The sequence below is a fragment of the Zootoca vivipara genome, chromosome 16 (genome assembly GCF_963506605.1).
Source record: "Zootoca vivipara chromosome 16, rZooViv1.1, whole genome shotgun sequence".
Classification (NCBI taxonomy): Eukaryota; Metazoa; Chordata; class Lepidosauria; order Squamata; family Lacertidae; genus Zootoca; species Zootoca vivipara.
Genome location: NC_083291.1, coordinates 9,435,698 through 9,451,695, shown reverse-complemented (window position 1 = coordinate 9,451,695; position 15,998 = coordinate 9,435,698). Strand labels below are relative to the sequence as shown.

At 41.2% G+C, this 15,998-nt stretch overlaps 1 long non-coding RNA gene across 1 annotated transcript in view; it reads left to right on the top strand.

Moving 5' to 3' along the window:
* The window catches only part of LOC132591235 (uncharacterized), a 306,011-nt gene that overhangs the window by 254,376 nt on the left and 35,637 nt on the right, over positions 1 to 15,998 (top strand). Inside the window, exon 3 of the long non-coding RNA XR_009556849.1 lies at positions 13,145 to 13,210. This is a non-coding gene — a long non-coding RNA (uncharacterized LOC132591235). The remainder of the gene's footprint in view (positions 1 to 13,144; positions 13,211 to 15,998) is intronic.

Here is a 15,998-nt window from a genome sequence, read left to right as displayed (position 1 = left end):
ACCATATGTACGAAAATGGATATACTAGGGCAGGCCTGCCCAACCGGTCGATCACAATATACTGGTTGATCTCAGGATGTCCCTGGTCGTTCCTAGTTGATCATGGGATCCTGTTCCCCCCCAAAAAAGCTCCACAACTTTGGCTCATCTACCCTAAAAAAGCAACCCTCCCCCAAAAAGCTGAACAACTATGATGAAGTTTCCGCCAAAAAAACCTCAACAACTCTGGTCAATCCATCCAATTTTTATAGTGGGAGTAGATCACAGTCTTTTAGAAGTTGGGTGTGCCTGTACTAGGATATATAGACCCTCTTGAACATGGGTTCTAATAATTTCTTTCCCAGGAGCTGGTTCTTTGTATTACAGTAATTTCATATGTCTTCTGTCCCCACTCACAAGCCTCATTTTCCACCTGCCCATATTTAGGGTTGAAGGGTGAGTTTGTGCAGTATGTTTTTGTTTTTTTGTTTTTTTGCAAAAGACCAACCTGATCTGATGTTCCTGAACTTGCTTGCAGATTGCAACACAAACTCCATTTGCACTGCACGCCTATCCAAATTCTGTAGTGCTACTCCCATGTGTAAAACGTATACAGATAAATGCATGTTCTAAATTTTAAAATGCACATTTTATGGGGGGATGTATTGAGAAGCATTAAAATGTGTATTTGATGTAAAATGTGTATACAAATCTGTATAAAATATATGTACAAATGATTCCAAATTAAATGTGGACTTTGTGTGAATTCTTTCTTTCATTTTTCTTTTAAAGAGTCTTTACAAAATAAGAAGGGACAGACCTATGATTCATTGCCAGCAAAACAGAAATGGGAGATAACTGGGCTGCTCAGTCTACCCCTCCCCATCTTTCAGATTCTTCTTTCTCAAGCCAATGTCCACTTTTCAGTTTGCCTTCAGCATCCTTACCCCTTTGGGATCCTTGTATTTCAAATCTATACTACTTTCTCCAGACCATCACCTTCCCATACTTTAATTGTGGAGCCACCCCCCCCCCCCGGAAGTAAAGGCTTAGACAGATAGCTGCAATGAACTGCACAAGACAATATTCTGACATTTTAAAATTGGCCATAATTTCATCGAGGGCTCAAGCAAAATGGCTTTTAACTTCTGACAGACGGCCTTTATCACGTTGTTTTCAAATATGTGAAATCCTTACTTTAGATAAAACTGCACCGTCAAATAATGCAGTGCTTAAATAAACTTATTGTTCTCCCAGAGCACCAACTTTTTGCAGTATCACTTGCTCATTGTCTCTTGCTAGCTACCGTATTTTTCGCTCCATAAGACACACTTTTTCCTCCTAAAGAGTAAGGGGAAATCTCTGTGCATCTTATGGAGCGAATGTGTGGTCCCTGGAGTCAACTTGCCCAGGAGCGAAAAACAGGTTGCGCTTCTTTTTTTGAAAGAGCTAAAGGCTAACAAGAGGGAAAGAGGAAGCTGCTCAGCAGCTGATTGCAAGAGATCGGGGAGGGAGATAAGGGATGCTAGCTTCCTTCCGGCCCCAGCCCTTTGCCCAGGCCTCCATTGTTGAATGTTCTGCAGAGGGAGGCTGTTTGTTTCCCCAGCAACATGTGACTGGCTGATTGGATTATCTGGCTGATTAGATTATCAGAAGCTGCAGAACTGTGAGTTGAACGGGATTTTTTCCCCTTTGCAAAGTAAACTCAACAACTTTGAGCTGATCCTTAAAAAATGGGCTTTTCCTCTTTGCAAAAGAAGCTGCACAACTGTGAGCTGATCCCCAAAAAACCGGGGCTTTCCCCCTTTCCTCCTCTGAAAACTAAGTGCGTCTTATGGTCGGGTGCGTCTTATAGAGCGAAAAATACGGTGCTCCTTTGCATAAGCGATAATGTATGGATAAAACCTTGCCGTAGCAGAACTCAAGGCAATGTCTCTTTATAAATTTCTTGACAGCATCTAAGTTGCCCTGTTTATTTTGAGTGAAGGTAGTACATTCTATAGGGATCTAGCCCCTTTCACGATAATGACCTACTTCAGTGTAAGTAACTTGTGTTCCATTTGCCTTTCTCTTAACAGCGACGACAATATTCTGTGAATTACTGCCTACGACTTTGTGTCACCCAGTTTTACTGAGCCAAGAGATATAAGACTCAGTAAACTGCCTCTCAGGTAATTGCTTAGGAACATCAAATGTATCCATACATTGAGCAGAAATGTGTCAGCTATTAGCAATTGGCAAGGCAGCTACTTTCAAAGTGTCTCTTATTAATGGAAGGCATAATTCAAATGATTAGTGTGCAAAATGTCTTTAAGATTCAAAAGAATGCATGGTAAAAAAATGTCTTGAAATTCAGGACAGAAAATATGGAATGATCCCTGATTCCCTCTCAAAAATTTAGCCCTTTCCAGTTGCAGTAGGTAGGGATAGGGGAGCTTTTGCATCTTTTAGCATGCACCAATTAAGACAATGAACATGAAACACATGTATTTTATCACTGGGCTTCAGCCCTTTCCCATATAATATCTCTATAGCCATGAAACTTCCATTCTGAAGGAAATCAGCCCTGAGTGCTCACTTGAAGGACAGATCCTGAAGCTGAGGCTCCAATACTTTGGCCACCTCATGAGAAGAGAAGACTCCCTGGAAAAGACCCTGATGTTGGGAAAGATGGAGGACACAAGGAGAAGGGGACTACAGAGGACGATATGGCTGGACAGTGTTCTCGAAGCTACCAACATGAGTCTGACCAAAATGCAGGGGGCAGTGGAAGACAGGAGTGCCTGGATTGCTCTGGTCCATGGGGTCGTGAAGAGTCGGACACGACTAAACAACTAAACAACAACAACAACAGCCATGAAACTATATCAGGTTGGCACGATGACAAAATGCAGGAGTGACAGCGTATGAATGCATGCCTGTGAATGCAATTCCCTCTACATAAAAAGCCAGATGTTATTTGAAAGTTCCAGTCCAGCATAGCCTTCTCACTGACATGGGAGTTTTTTTGTTTTGTACTGAGGAGCTAATTAGAGATGGGCAAAGTAATCCATTTCCTGTATGTGTCACTTTTACTTGTGCTCACTCATAGATCCACCCTGTCACATATTTTTTTTTTAAAAAAATTAATCTTTAAGTTTTAAAAACCCATATGGAAATTCACATTAACGTAATTAAGATCCCATTTCCCTACCAACCCTTCACATTGTCGAAGACTTGTCTTTTGAAATAGTAAAGGCTAGACCCAGGTTTGTCACTAGGCCTTTGCCTGAGCAAAGTTGTACAACAGGGAGTCACATTGCAACTTGAGGCGTGCCATGATTGGAACAGATTACAGAATCCCTGACAGTCCACATTAGGCCTGAGGGTGGAACTGTCGCATGAGATGCTCGAGGAATTTGGTCTTTGAGAATTCTGATACTTTCTAGCAGAACTTGCACTCCATGAACAAACGTATGTACAGTCGTACCTCGTGTTGCGTTAGGTCCAGGTTACGTCTTTTCGGCTTGCGAACACGGCAAACCCAAAATGTATACTTCCGGGTTTCACCTTGTGTGCGTGCGCAGAAGTGTTCTTCATGCTTCATGCATGCGCAGAAGCGCCACTCTAGTTGCAGACTTTTTGGGGTGCAGATGGCACCCCGGAAAGGATCATGGCCACAACTAGAGGTACCACTGTACTGGAACTTTGTTATGATCTCACACTTGCAGAATGTTCAGGTACAGTTTTCAGCTCAAACGTTTTATCAAAATGCATTCTAGAATCGGATTTTGAGAGGGAAATGCATCAGAAATTCATATTTTGATAGAAAATACTGTACAATTAGAGCTGAATCTGAGGCCTCCTGCCAGCTCTGTTGCACACAGTAACTCAGGCACAAAGAGGGGACTGAAAGATTGCTCCACCAGCCTGCAACTGGCACGACAACTGCTTAAAACTGATGCTATCACGGGACCAAACAAATCCTGGGCTGGCTCAGCAACAGCAGTACCTCACCACCTCGAAAGGTTCATTCTCCTGTCAGCGGCACATTCGGCAAGAAGGAGGAGGAACATCACCAGAAGAGTGATGCTGTCTTTAATACTCAGGTGGCAAATGGGGAGAAGCCGGCAGAGGCTGGTGGAGCTAGGCAGCTTCCTATTCAAGTCACCGCACCTCCACCCCTGCCATCTCAGCATGAAGGGAGGCTGGATTCCTCAGCCAGATATGCACATTGTGAAAGTGTATTTAGAAACTTGAATTTAAATACCTATTTCAATTCAAATGTTTGTGTGCATTTCTTTTTCTTTTCTTTTTTAAATGCTGTCCCTGCCTTAATAGTCTGTGCTGTGGCCATAGTCAATAAATGAGCTGAGGGAATTTGCTACCTCCAGGTAATTTGATATGTATCTGTTTCTGTATTAATAAAGATGTTTTGTGTTTCCCATAACTGAGCACCTGTCAGCAACAGGAAAGGTTTGCAGATCCATGAGTCACATGAATAGCCTCATTTTAACCCTCTGTTCTAACGGAGACATGCCATTATTATTAGTGTCACTACTATTCTAAAAAGCTGAATCTGAAAAGTTTAATGTTCCACCAGATGGCAGTAAGTCTCCACCTACCCCAGCAGAGATAAGTGACAGTTTTCCAGGAGGATTCTGTTAGCAAAACTGTGCAGGTTCACGACTAAATTTCTATGTTATAACTGGTTTTAAAGTGAGGAACAAGAAGCCACTACATAGAACAGGATTTTCCTACATAGAGACAACCTGTGCAGCAAGAAATGCGCGCACACACACACACACACACACCCTGGGTTTTTTGAAAAGTGGATGGCATACAGATTTGCACAGGATTATGAAAGCACTCCTGTAAATATTCAGCATTATATTGTTCATACAAAGAGGGAATCAAAGGCTAATAAGTTATCCTGTGTCTGCATCATGCAATATGAATGTATTAAATGTACTGAGGACAGTGTCTGGGAGTGCAGTGTCTTGTCACTATTCCATTAGCATTTTGAAGAAGGGCCAATTAAGAGTCTGTGCTTTGATGTAGTGACTAAAAATAGACAGTTGTTTGGTATTTTTTTTAAGGTGAAAGAGGTTGCCAATGCAACATCCCAGTCTACAAACTTTCCTTAAGCTAATATGATGCATATAAAGCAAACAACCACTTCATGAACCATAGAATTGTAGAGCTAGATGACCCAAGGGTCATCTGGTACAATGAGAGCAATAGGTATTGATTTGTCCTACCTTTTCAACCGAGGCTCCAATATAGGCTTCTTCAACCTCAGCCCTCCAGATGTTTTTGGCCTACAACTCCCATGATCCCTAGCTAGCAGGACCAGTGGTCAGGGATGGTGGGGATTGTAGTCTCAAAACATTTGGAGGGCCAAGGTTGAGGAAGCCTGCTCCAATACTTTGGCCACCTCATGAGAAGAGAAGACTGATTGAAAGGATGAGATGGCTGGACAGTGCTCTCAAAGCTACGAACATGAGTCTGACCAAACTGTGGGAGGCAGTGGAAGACAGGAGTGCCTGGCGTGCTCTGGTCCATGGGGTGATGAAGAGTTGGACATGACTAAATGACTAAACCACAACAACACCTTTTCAACCATTAGTTAAGTAACGGACTTCAATTCAGTGATCGTTAAACTATTCCAAAGCAATCTGGAAAAACAGATTTATGTGGAAAGCGGTGTTAAATGAACATGTTATGCCTGTGTCTTGAACTCGCCTTAATCCAGTGCTGAAAACTGTTTTGAATTTTTAAGACAGGGCGGTAAACCCCGCCATGGGACACATCTGGCCTGTCAAGCCACAAGAAATGGTGTGCCAGTCCCTACAGCTGTATCTCCAGATCTGACTGAGAGATAAAGTACTCTGCCTGATCTTTAGAAAATGATCTCTAAAAAACCAAGGTGCTTTATAACCCAATCTCAGGAGATAAAACCCCCCTGCCTGCCCTTTAGACAGCCTTGCAAAAGGGCAGGCATCTTCTGAGATCCTGTCTAATGAGCAGGCAAATAGACCTCTTACCTCTAATGTTAGTTGCTTAGATTAGACATTGGAGATACACAATCCTGGCCTGCTTTTCAGGAGAAGCTTCCCCCACTCCACCCCACCTAGCACTGGTGAGGTAGCATGGGGAAATGCTTTAAAAAAACAGACAGAGGGCATTGCCCCATCCACCCAATGTACCAAGCTGCACTGGTAGAAAGATTGAGGAGTAAGGTAATTCCTTCCTTATCCCTGCCAAAAGCCATCAATTAGAGAAGCTTCTGTGATTCAAAAGGTGCATACAGTGGTACCTCGGTTTACAAACACAATTGGTTCCGGAAGTCTGTATTTAACCTGAAGCGTACTTAACCTGAAGTGAACTTTCCCATTGAAAGTAATGGAAAGTGGATTAATCTGTTCCAGATGGGTCTGCGGAGTACTCTACCTGAAGCGTACTTAACCCGAGGTATGAGTGTAATTGGTTCCAGAAGTCTGTACTTAACCTAAAGCGTACTTAGCCTGAAGCGAACTTTCCCATTGAAAGTAATGGAAAGTGGATTAATCTGTTCCAGATGGGTCTGCGGAGTACTCAACCTGAAGCGTACTTAACCCGAGGTATGAGTGTAATTGGTTCCAGAAGTCTGTACTTAACCTAAAGCGTACTTAGCCTGAAGCGAACTTTCCCATTGAAAGTAATGGAAAGTGGATTAATCTGTTCCAGATGGGTCTGCGGAGTACTCTACCTGAAGCGTACTTAACCCGAGGTATGAGTGTAATTGGTTCCAGAAGTCTGTACTTAACCTAAAGCGTACTTAGCCTGAAGCGAACTTTCCCATTGAAAGTAATGGAAAGTGGATTAATCCGTTCCAGACGGGTCCCCAAAGTACTTAAACTGAAAATACTCAAACCAAGGTGTACTTAAACTGAGGTATGACTGCAACTGCCATCCAATAATTATTTTAATAGAAGCATTTTGTTTCTTAAACAAAGAAACAAAATGGCCTTCTCTCTCCTACCCCAGTTAATTAAATAAAAACAAAACTCATTTTTGTTCCTTTTCCATATCCCCCTCCCCCCAAAAATTTTGAATAACTATTTCTTCTTCTAACGGTCTTATCTGGTTTCTCAGAGGGAGTCTAATTTCCTAGTCCAATATCTGTTTTCACTTATTTGTAGTATAGGAAAGGCGTTTCCACTGATGTATTGTTTTATTGCTGAGGGTATAAGTATAGTATCTGCCAAGCTGCCAGATTTGACTTTCAGAAGCCCACACAAGTTATTTGCTAATTAACACCATGTGGCCACATATGGGATGTCTCAAAATAAACTTTATTTGTGCAATAATTATTTAAGTGGATTTTATAGCATTCCTGATTGAAACATCTGTGCATCATTTTACCTTTGGAACACACCATCTTTTGTTCAGATACAACTAACTTACATTTTTGTATGTAATTGCCCTCTAATGTTCATTAAATATTAGAGAGGGTCAACTTTGCCAGTGGTAAGAAACAAAATAGTTCCCTATCTGCCCAGCCCCAAGTAACTTTTGATGCTTATTGCTCTGGTCTCAAGAAGACTTATTCAATAAAAATGATGTATTGCAGCACCCTTGTCGTAGTATTATTTCTCTATGAGAACACTGAGCTTTTTATTGATATAGGCATGAAACATACTCCATCTTGCCCTATAAAGGCTAGCATACTCATGTACCTATTATCTTGGAATATCCTCATGGTGTTACATTTCACTGTGTCTATTTTATGGGAAAGCGATATATGCTTATTTGCTCAACGAAAGCTTGGCAGTTCTAATTACCAACATCTTATAAGCCATTTACATTTATTTTGGGGTTGTACCCTCTGTCTACTTCTACAGTACTGTTTTCAAGATGTACAGAACCTTTATTTGAATGTACCTAAAAGTATGATGAACAAAGGTTGCAAAGAGTATAATTCCCCCCAGTGTTCTGCCTCTCATCCTATTGGTTTTAAATGTACCATAACAAAATCATTCTTACTTTCAACATGTTTGATGCACTTCTCAAGACAAACTGCTCCTGCAGCCAGCACAAACCTGGGAGTGAAATTTGTGGCTAGGTGAGGCAGAGGAGGCAAGGTGCACAAGAGGGCATGCATCTACATGCTCAGATCAGAAGGGTGTGTGGCATTTAAGTCCATACCATAGGAGCCAACTAGGGGCCAAGTCCCTTTGGCCTCCCCAATAAAATATTTCAAGGGGATGCCCCCCCCTCCAAGTTGATGGGCATTGCCATTCAAATGGTGTGTGCACACTGTGTCTTGTGATTGATTATGCATAGCTTGCCTGGGCCCCCTCAATATTTATTCAAGTTGGCCCCCCAATCATACTTTTGGCTAATTAAACTATCTATGGCCTTTTAAACTTGGGGTTATTATTTTTGTTTGTTACTGTGGTATGTATTTTTGTGCTTTTTAAATTGTAAACATCTCTGTGATCCATGGATGAAGGGCAGCGGGTATTTTAATGATGATGATGATGGTGATGATGATGATGATGATGCTATCTGTTTTCTTAGAGCATGTTGGTAATAAAATAATTATTTGTTATACCACTTCCAGTCATGGAGTAAATAAAAAATTGAGCTCTTAATATAAGACAATAGGGAGCAAGCATTTACTTTTTTAAAAAAAAAAGCTTTCAGAGCATTTTTTTATAATAATTTTTATTATTTTTTTATAGAAACAAGACAAACAAAACATACAAAATAAACTCTGTCCCTTCATTTTCCCTCCACCCCCAAGACCACTCCTGCCACCAGTGATACCCATGGGCATTGGGAAACAAAGGGGTCCATTTTAAGCTGGGTTTGACCTCCCCCCTCCACCCTCATCCCCCCCCCTGCCACTGAGAGGACAGAGGCGGAGGATCTCTGAGGTTTGGTTTTTCCCCCAGCTGATTCTACTTAACAGTAAAACAACAAATGGAAAAGGAAAAAAAAAACAAGAAAAAAGAAAAAATATAAATTCCCAAATCTTATTTTCTTAACAATTTGTTTGTGGCTTCCTCGATTCTCTTCTTCCTGGTTTCCCTAACTTATTTAATTGATTATGGCGGGTTTTCTATTCTAATTCAAAATCTTATTCTTATCATATTAACTTAATCCTCCTCCTTCTTCATGCTGCTCCCCCTCCGAGTCCCCTCCTGCCACTAGGGTAACCCGAGGGGCTCAGCACTCTAAAGGTTCCATTTTAGTGTCTGGGTTTCCTTCTACCCCCTCCCCCTCCCCCCAATGCACCCCCTGCCACTGGGTGCAAAGAGTAAAGAGAGGGAGACAGGCAGCAGAGCATTTTTTGTTATATTTGGACATTCTGGGGGAAAATGTTTTGGACATGGATAAATGGCAAAGAAATAGTGTAATTATTTTGTACATGCTTTTTTAAGATTAGAGAGGGAATGCTATTTTGGTTTTAATTCACGCTTTGTTCCTAATGCTTTTGTTCTTTTGCAAAGCAGATGGCAAGCAAAGAGAGCAAATGTTTAAGTAAGGAATAACTTGTTCTCTTAATGCAGGAAGTTGGACTAGATGGTTTATTGTTACTATTAAGCTAGAGCCCTTTAAGCTTCTCAGTTTTCTAAAGCTTACAACATTAAAATTAGGAATCCTGAACTAGGATGAGAGAAAAGGACCATATGGAAGGCACCCACACTGTGGGTTGTATTCAACAAAGTCATCATGTTAGTGAAAAAAACTTCCAACTTGTGTTTTTCTCTCCCTACAAGCCCCCATCTTCACTGGAAGGTTGGGAGGAAACCCACTGTAGATGTGGAGGTCATTGTACTAATGGGACAACTTTCACGAATTCAGCCCTGTGTAGTCTTTGATTTCCAAATCACTCTAGTGTGGGCTAGAGCTGCAGTGTGGGCTCTTCCTCATGTGACCCAGGACTTCTCACTTAATCCCAGTAGTGCAACCAAGGAGGAGAATATAGATGCCAAAAATGTATGTGCCTTAGTGAGAAAAGCCATGGGCCTGAGGCAAGTGAAAGATTAAGGATTTGGAATTCAGTCTTTTGCTGTTGTTGAACAGTTCACAATATGGGGAACCTCATAAAGCTCACTTTCAAGGTTTGAGGATCAACAGAGAAGGGAGAATTGCAAGAACTTTGCTTGTCCTCTTTTGTTGCTTCTTTATCAAACAGTTCTGAACTTAATGAATGTGATGGCAGTGAAATATATGGGAGTGTTTATAGTCGTTAAGGTTTTGCCACTCCTACTAAAGTTTATTTTGCTTTTTTTAAAAAAAATCCATCACAGGACAACAAGTGTAGGGTAATATTTTGACATTTGGCTAGCAGTACCATACTGTGCTAAGGGATGCGGGTGGCGCTGTGGTCTAAACCACTGAGCCTAGGGCTTGCTGATCAGAAGGTCGGCAATTCGAATCCGGGCTTGCTGATCAGAAGGTCGGCGATTCGAATCCCCGTGACGGGGTGAGCTCCCATTGCTCGGTCCCAGATTCTGCCAACCTAGGAAAGTGCAAGTAGATAAACCGGGTACTACTCCGGCGGGAAGGTAAATGGCGTTTCCATGTGCTGCTCTGGTTTGCCAGAAGCAGCTTAGTCATGCTGGCCACATGACCCGGAAGCTGTCTGCGGACAAATACCAGCTCCCTCGGCCAGTAAAGCGAGGTGAGCGCCACAACCCCAGAGTCGTCCGTGACTGGACTTAACGGTCAGGGGTCCCTTTACCTTACTTACCACACTGTGCTAGCTAGGTTCTTCATTGTTATCTACTTTTTCTTATATTTCTCTCGATTACTCTGGAAAATCCATTTTGTGGTGTGAGTGTTTTGTACTGGAATATAAAGTAATGCATCGTATTTCATCTGACATCTAAATAGTTGGATCACATTTCAGAATGAATGTTGTCTCTTGCATAATGGTGAAGGGCTAATGAAAGATTCTGAAGATCAAATGAGATGCTTGCACTTCCCTGGCATTCCGTGTCTGAAGGATCCACAATTTCTTAGGTGGCAATTGAGCTATAATTCACATTGTCAACAGACTACCATTTAGATGTCTTGGATATCAGGAAGCAAGATGTGCAAATGGGCACCAGGGACACCAGTTGTCAGTAATGTATACATACTGTCAACTCACTGCTTTTGATATAAAAATTAACAATATTCTTTTTTTCAAAAATGTCCAAAGCTATTTGCAAAATGGATATATGTGATATGACTAGGAAGAAAGTTGGTTCAATGGCTAAATGGTTCTATCTCCCTTAAGTTTATTTATGGGAACTACAACAGCAAAGTATATACAGGCAACTCTCAACTTACATGGGGATTATGTTATGGGGATAGCGCGTAAAGCCAAAATCGTGTATAGTCAAAACGCATTGGGTTCAATGGTAGATGGGGTTGCCAAATTCTTTTTCTCCAGACTCCTGCCCCCTTTCATTTTTTGCCAAGCGCATAAAGCTGAATGTGCACAAATTAAACGTGTGCAAGTTGCAAGTTGCCTGTGTGTGTGTGTGTGTTTACATGCACGCACACCACACACAAACAAACACATTGCACATGTTGCAGCCTCTATCTATCAAATAATTATGTCCCAGTTTCCCCATTAATGTGGTTGGGGAGGGGGGAAATGACTTGATCACAGAATTCAAAAGGCCCATTTACACCACTGCTTTGCTCATGGCATCTTCTCCGCACGCAGTTGGTGGCTGCTCCCTGCCCATGGCAACAACAGGGTAGAAAAGTGCTCTTATTATACACATCACCCTAGACATGCAAAAAGTAGGCATTCAGCTCATGGACAAGTACACAAGTGACAGAGGCGGACCTAGAACAGCGTGACCAGTGTGACCACACAGGACACCAAGTCAAAGGGGGCGCCACTGAGGAGAAGAGAGGAGAGCAGAGCAGTGAGCAGATGAACTCACTCTTTCCCAGCCCTAAAGTAGCAAACCTGCTCCTTATTTGTCCTTGCACAGGGTGCCATATTGCCCAAGTCTCCCCCGGCAAGTGAGACTATCTGCTTGGTTCAGGAAACTACTATCACGCTATGTTAATGTGATATGGACTTTAGGCGTGTTCGTCTACGTCTTGATTTATTTGTAACATGGTCCTTAGTTGGGAATAAGGCTGGGTACACATTCCTGGCTGAAAATGTAGAGAGGTCATTTCCTCCTGCTGTGTGTCCAGGAGTACTTGAATGCACACGTGGGTATAATTGCATGTGTTTCCATGTCACCCGCTGTCCTTCTGTACCAATGTGTGCAAGAGGAGTGTGGTGGATGTCTTCACACGGATAACGTTTTTTCAAATCAGATTGAAGCTGGTTTGGCGATGCAGTATTTATCAATAAGCTGCAGAACAAGTGTGAATTGTCATGGGAGTGCACTGGATGCAAAGTAAACAGGAATGTGTACATAGCTGAAGTAGAACATATCTGGCTTAATTTATACTAAAGTCTGTTCACATCTTATACAAATGCATGGAATTTACTGATTTTGGATAGATATGGAAATTGTTAAGTAATGCCTCTAGAACAGGCATAGGCAAACTCGGCCCTCCAGATGTTTTGGGACTACAATTCTCATCATCCCTGACCACTAGTCCTGTTAGCTAGGGTTGATGGGAGTTGTAGTCCCAAAACATCTGGAGGGCCGAGTTTGCTTATGCCTGCTCTAGAATCTAAAGCCATATGGTAAATGACTAGGTGCAGATTAGCTTGTGGGCTGCAAGAATATAGTAATGCTTTTACAAAACATTAAGGTGATTTACCAGGCTGATTAACATAATGCCTCCATAAGAACAAAGGGCATTGGAAATAACTCCTGAGTATTTGCTAAGATAGAAATATAGGTATGGATGAGAAACTTACTATTTTGGCATTAGAAAATACAGGTTGCAGAACTATTTTTAGTAGAGGAGTTTGGTCAAATATGTGTATGGCACTAATTATATGAATATAACTTGGTTATTTTAATTGGGGGAAAGCGCTATGAATCATGTAACGTAATATATGCATATGACCTTCATCTTCTACAAACTGCACAATTTTGTATCACAGTTTCAGCATAAACTCTACTTTGTGATGCATATAAAAGTTATTCTATTCATATGCATTGTTAGTTTGTTGTAAATGTTATAAATGTTAACTGTACGTTTCTGAACTTTTTAACAGGGAAATTTTGAGGAGTCTTACATTTCTAATCCTCCAGTCATCGATCCATTTTGGCGTTGAAAATTGGTGAGTTTATGTATTTAATTATTCAAAGCACTTTCCGAACCAGTTAATTAGGTTGCTTAAGAGATTGACATTGTGATAAAACACTCCCTATCTTCCTTTTGGGAGAGTTAAATCCCAAAAAAGTTTCTTGCATTAGGGTGACAAAGTTTGAAAAACACTGTTACATAAGATTTCCTTGTGCTTTGCTGAAATATCACTTTTGTTCAGAGAGAGAAACTAAGTTCATTCTTAGCTCTCTAATTGGGTGGCACTAAGACATCTGCTTTTCTTTTATGAACAGTAAAGAAGACTCTTTTTAACCTGCCTGCCCCTGAGAGCAGTTAGATTGTCAAGCACTAGGGAGAGGTCCTTTTCCGCGGTGGCCCTATGCCTTCTCTTCACCACCTTGGCTCTCTGAGGAACCATCATTACAGGCCTTTAGGAGAGCCCTTAAGACCAACTTATTTCCTTTGGTTTCCCCCCTCAAATTTTATTTTATTGGACTACAAATGACTTTTAACTGCACTTTTTAAGGTGAAAATTCTTACATGCAGTGCTTTTTTCCTTAAAAAATGTTTAGGGGTACTCTCATTTTTCCTACTCATATTGAAATACTGCCGCTCAATGAGGCCAAACTTAGATTCCCAAAATGTTTAGGGGGTTTGCATACCCCTGCTTCCCCCCCAGAAAGAAAGCGTACTTACATGAAACAAAATTATTGTCCTAAAGCTCTGACTTTGGAAGGGACCACGATGGTCACCTAGTCTAACCCCCTGCAATACAGGAATCTTTCCCCCCAACGTGGGGCTGAAACCCATCACCCTGAGATTGAGTCTCATGCTTTACCAACTGAGCTACCAGTATTTAGTATTTCTTGCTGTACTGTTTCACTGAAAGAATATTAAAGTAGTTTTCTCTGAAGGTTCACAATGTATGAGAATAGATATTGCAAAGCTCCTGCTTATAATTATTTTAACCTTTGGAGAATCATTTAATTACTTCAGTCAATGTAGCTGGCTAGTGAAATGTTCTTTCTTACCTACCTATAATTGGAAGCTGAAAATGATAGTGTTTTCTGGTCACCTACGAAACAGCAGCATAGTTTTCATTTTAATAAAAAAGAAAACGCTGCAATTCAGTGTTCCCCAGTCCCATTTCCTTATTTACCCATTAACAAAATGGCATTGCTTTTTATTAGTGAAACCAAATGATTGCAACCAAATTGTAGATGGGAGTTGATGGCAAACTTCCCTTAAATCCAAGTATTCAAGTTGAATGGATCCGGTTGCTTCCTTATTAAAGATGTCATAAGAAGATAGAGAAGAGCCTGAGGGAACAGGCCAAACCAGATTATTTTCAACCCCTTTCAGATATTGCTCAAATTTCAGGTGTTGGTGGTGGGACAAGCAGAAGTGGTGCTAACCTGACTCCCACGCCTTTATTATTGTCAGAATTTAGCTGACCAAACTGAGGACCTGTTAAAGCTTTGTAACTCTAAGGAGCATTTTGGCTTACTTGATAGAACAACTCGCCCCCCCTCCGCCCCATGATATTTGGGCTTTCCCCCCTGACCCTCCAGAGCAAATAGGTTGGTGGTGAGTATAGGGGGGGGGGGGAGTCCTATTCTGTTAGCTTCTGCTAGTGCATCAGGTTAGCTGCATGTGGCACATTGTGCTGAGTATGACCCTGCCAGTTTTTTTTTAATGAGCTTCTGATTTCCATTCCATTGTATTCTGCAGCAAAGGTGGATAAACACTCTGGGAAACCTATCTGTCTGCTTTGTTTCTGTTGGAGGAGGCGGCAAGTTTATGACTGCCTTATTCTGTTCATCTTGTGGTTTTTCAGGGTCTCAGGCAGAAGTCTTTCCCATTACCTTGTATGTGATCCTTTGACTATAGAAATGGAATCATATGCCCTCCTGATTAATTTAGTTGCCCCATTTATTCCTCTTCCCATCAAGATTTCCGCTCCTTTCTCCTTGCACGTGAAGGACAGGCCTGTGTCACTCAGTGGAATATTTTTTTTTTTCACTTTCAGACTCAGAAGACTCTGCTACTAGAGTATCTTTTCAGTTGAGATGTTATCAGTCATTAGGAAAGGAGCATTTTTGTTGTTACCTTCATTGTGGAGTTCCTTCTCTAGGGATACCTATCAAACCAACACCACTGCAATCTTTAGAATTTCATTACAATTTTTTTTTAATCAGTCGGGTTTTGAGAATTTCTTATTTTCATACAATTGATACTGTATACACTGTAGTATATTGATTAGATGTATGGATTCTTTTAATTATTGTTCCATGTCCATAATAAGGCAGATTCCTTTGTTCCTGATACAATCTAAAACATTTAAAATATACATATGCATTAATTAATATAGAACAGCAGGAAGAAAGCAGTGTAGCTTATTTCTTTTTTTCTAATAGAGGTTTGCTTTTTTCAAAAAAATACCAATAAACCTAATTGCAAGCAGGTAATTTTATGCTTCCTCTACTCTTATGGTATTGAATTGTGTGACATGAAAAACAATTAATGGCAATGGCAAATCAATTGAGTTTCCTATTTTAAATTATGGTGTTCATTGGCTTCCTAGCAGCGAACATAGGACACATATCAGCACTAGATTTTTTGTTCAATTTACATAATAAATCAAATTAATGAGTAGAGCCTCATCAATGGAACCCCTTCTTTCCCCCCTCCTCTCCCTCAACACCCTCTGCCCCCCTTAGTTGGGTTGGAGAGTCCAAAAGAACCCCCAGAACTGTGTGTAGCAGGAGGAGAGGGGCATTGTTGTGACTGGCGAGCCAAAA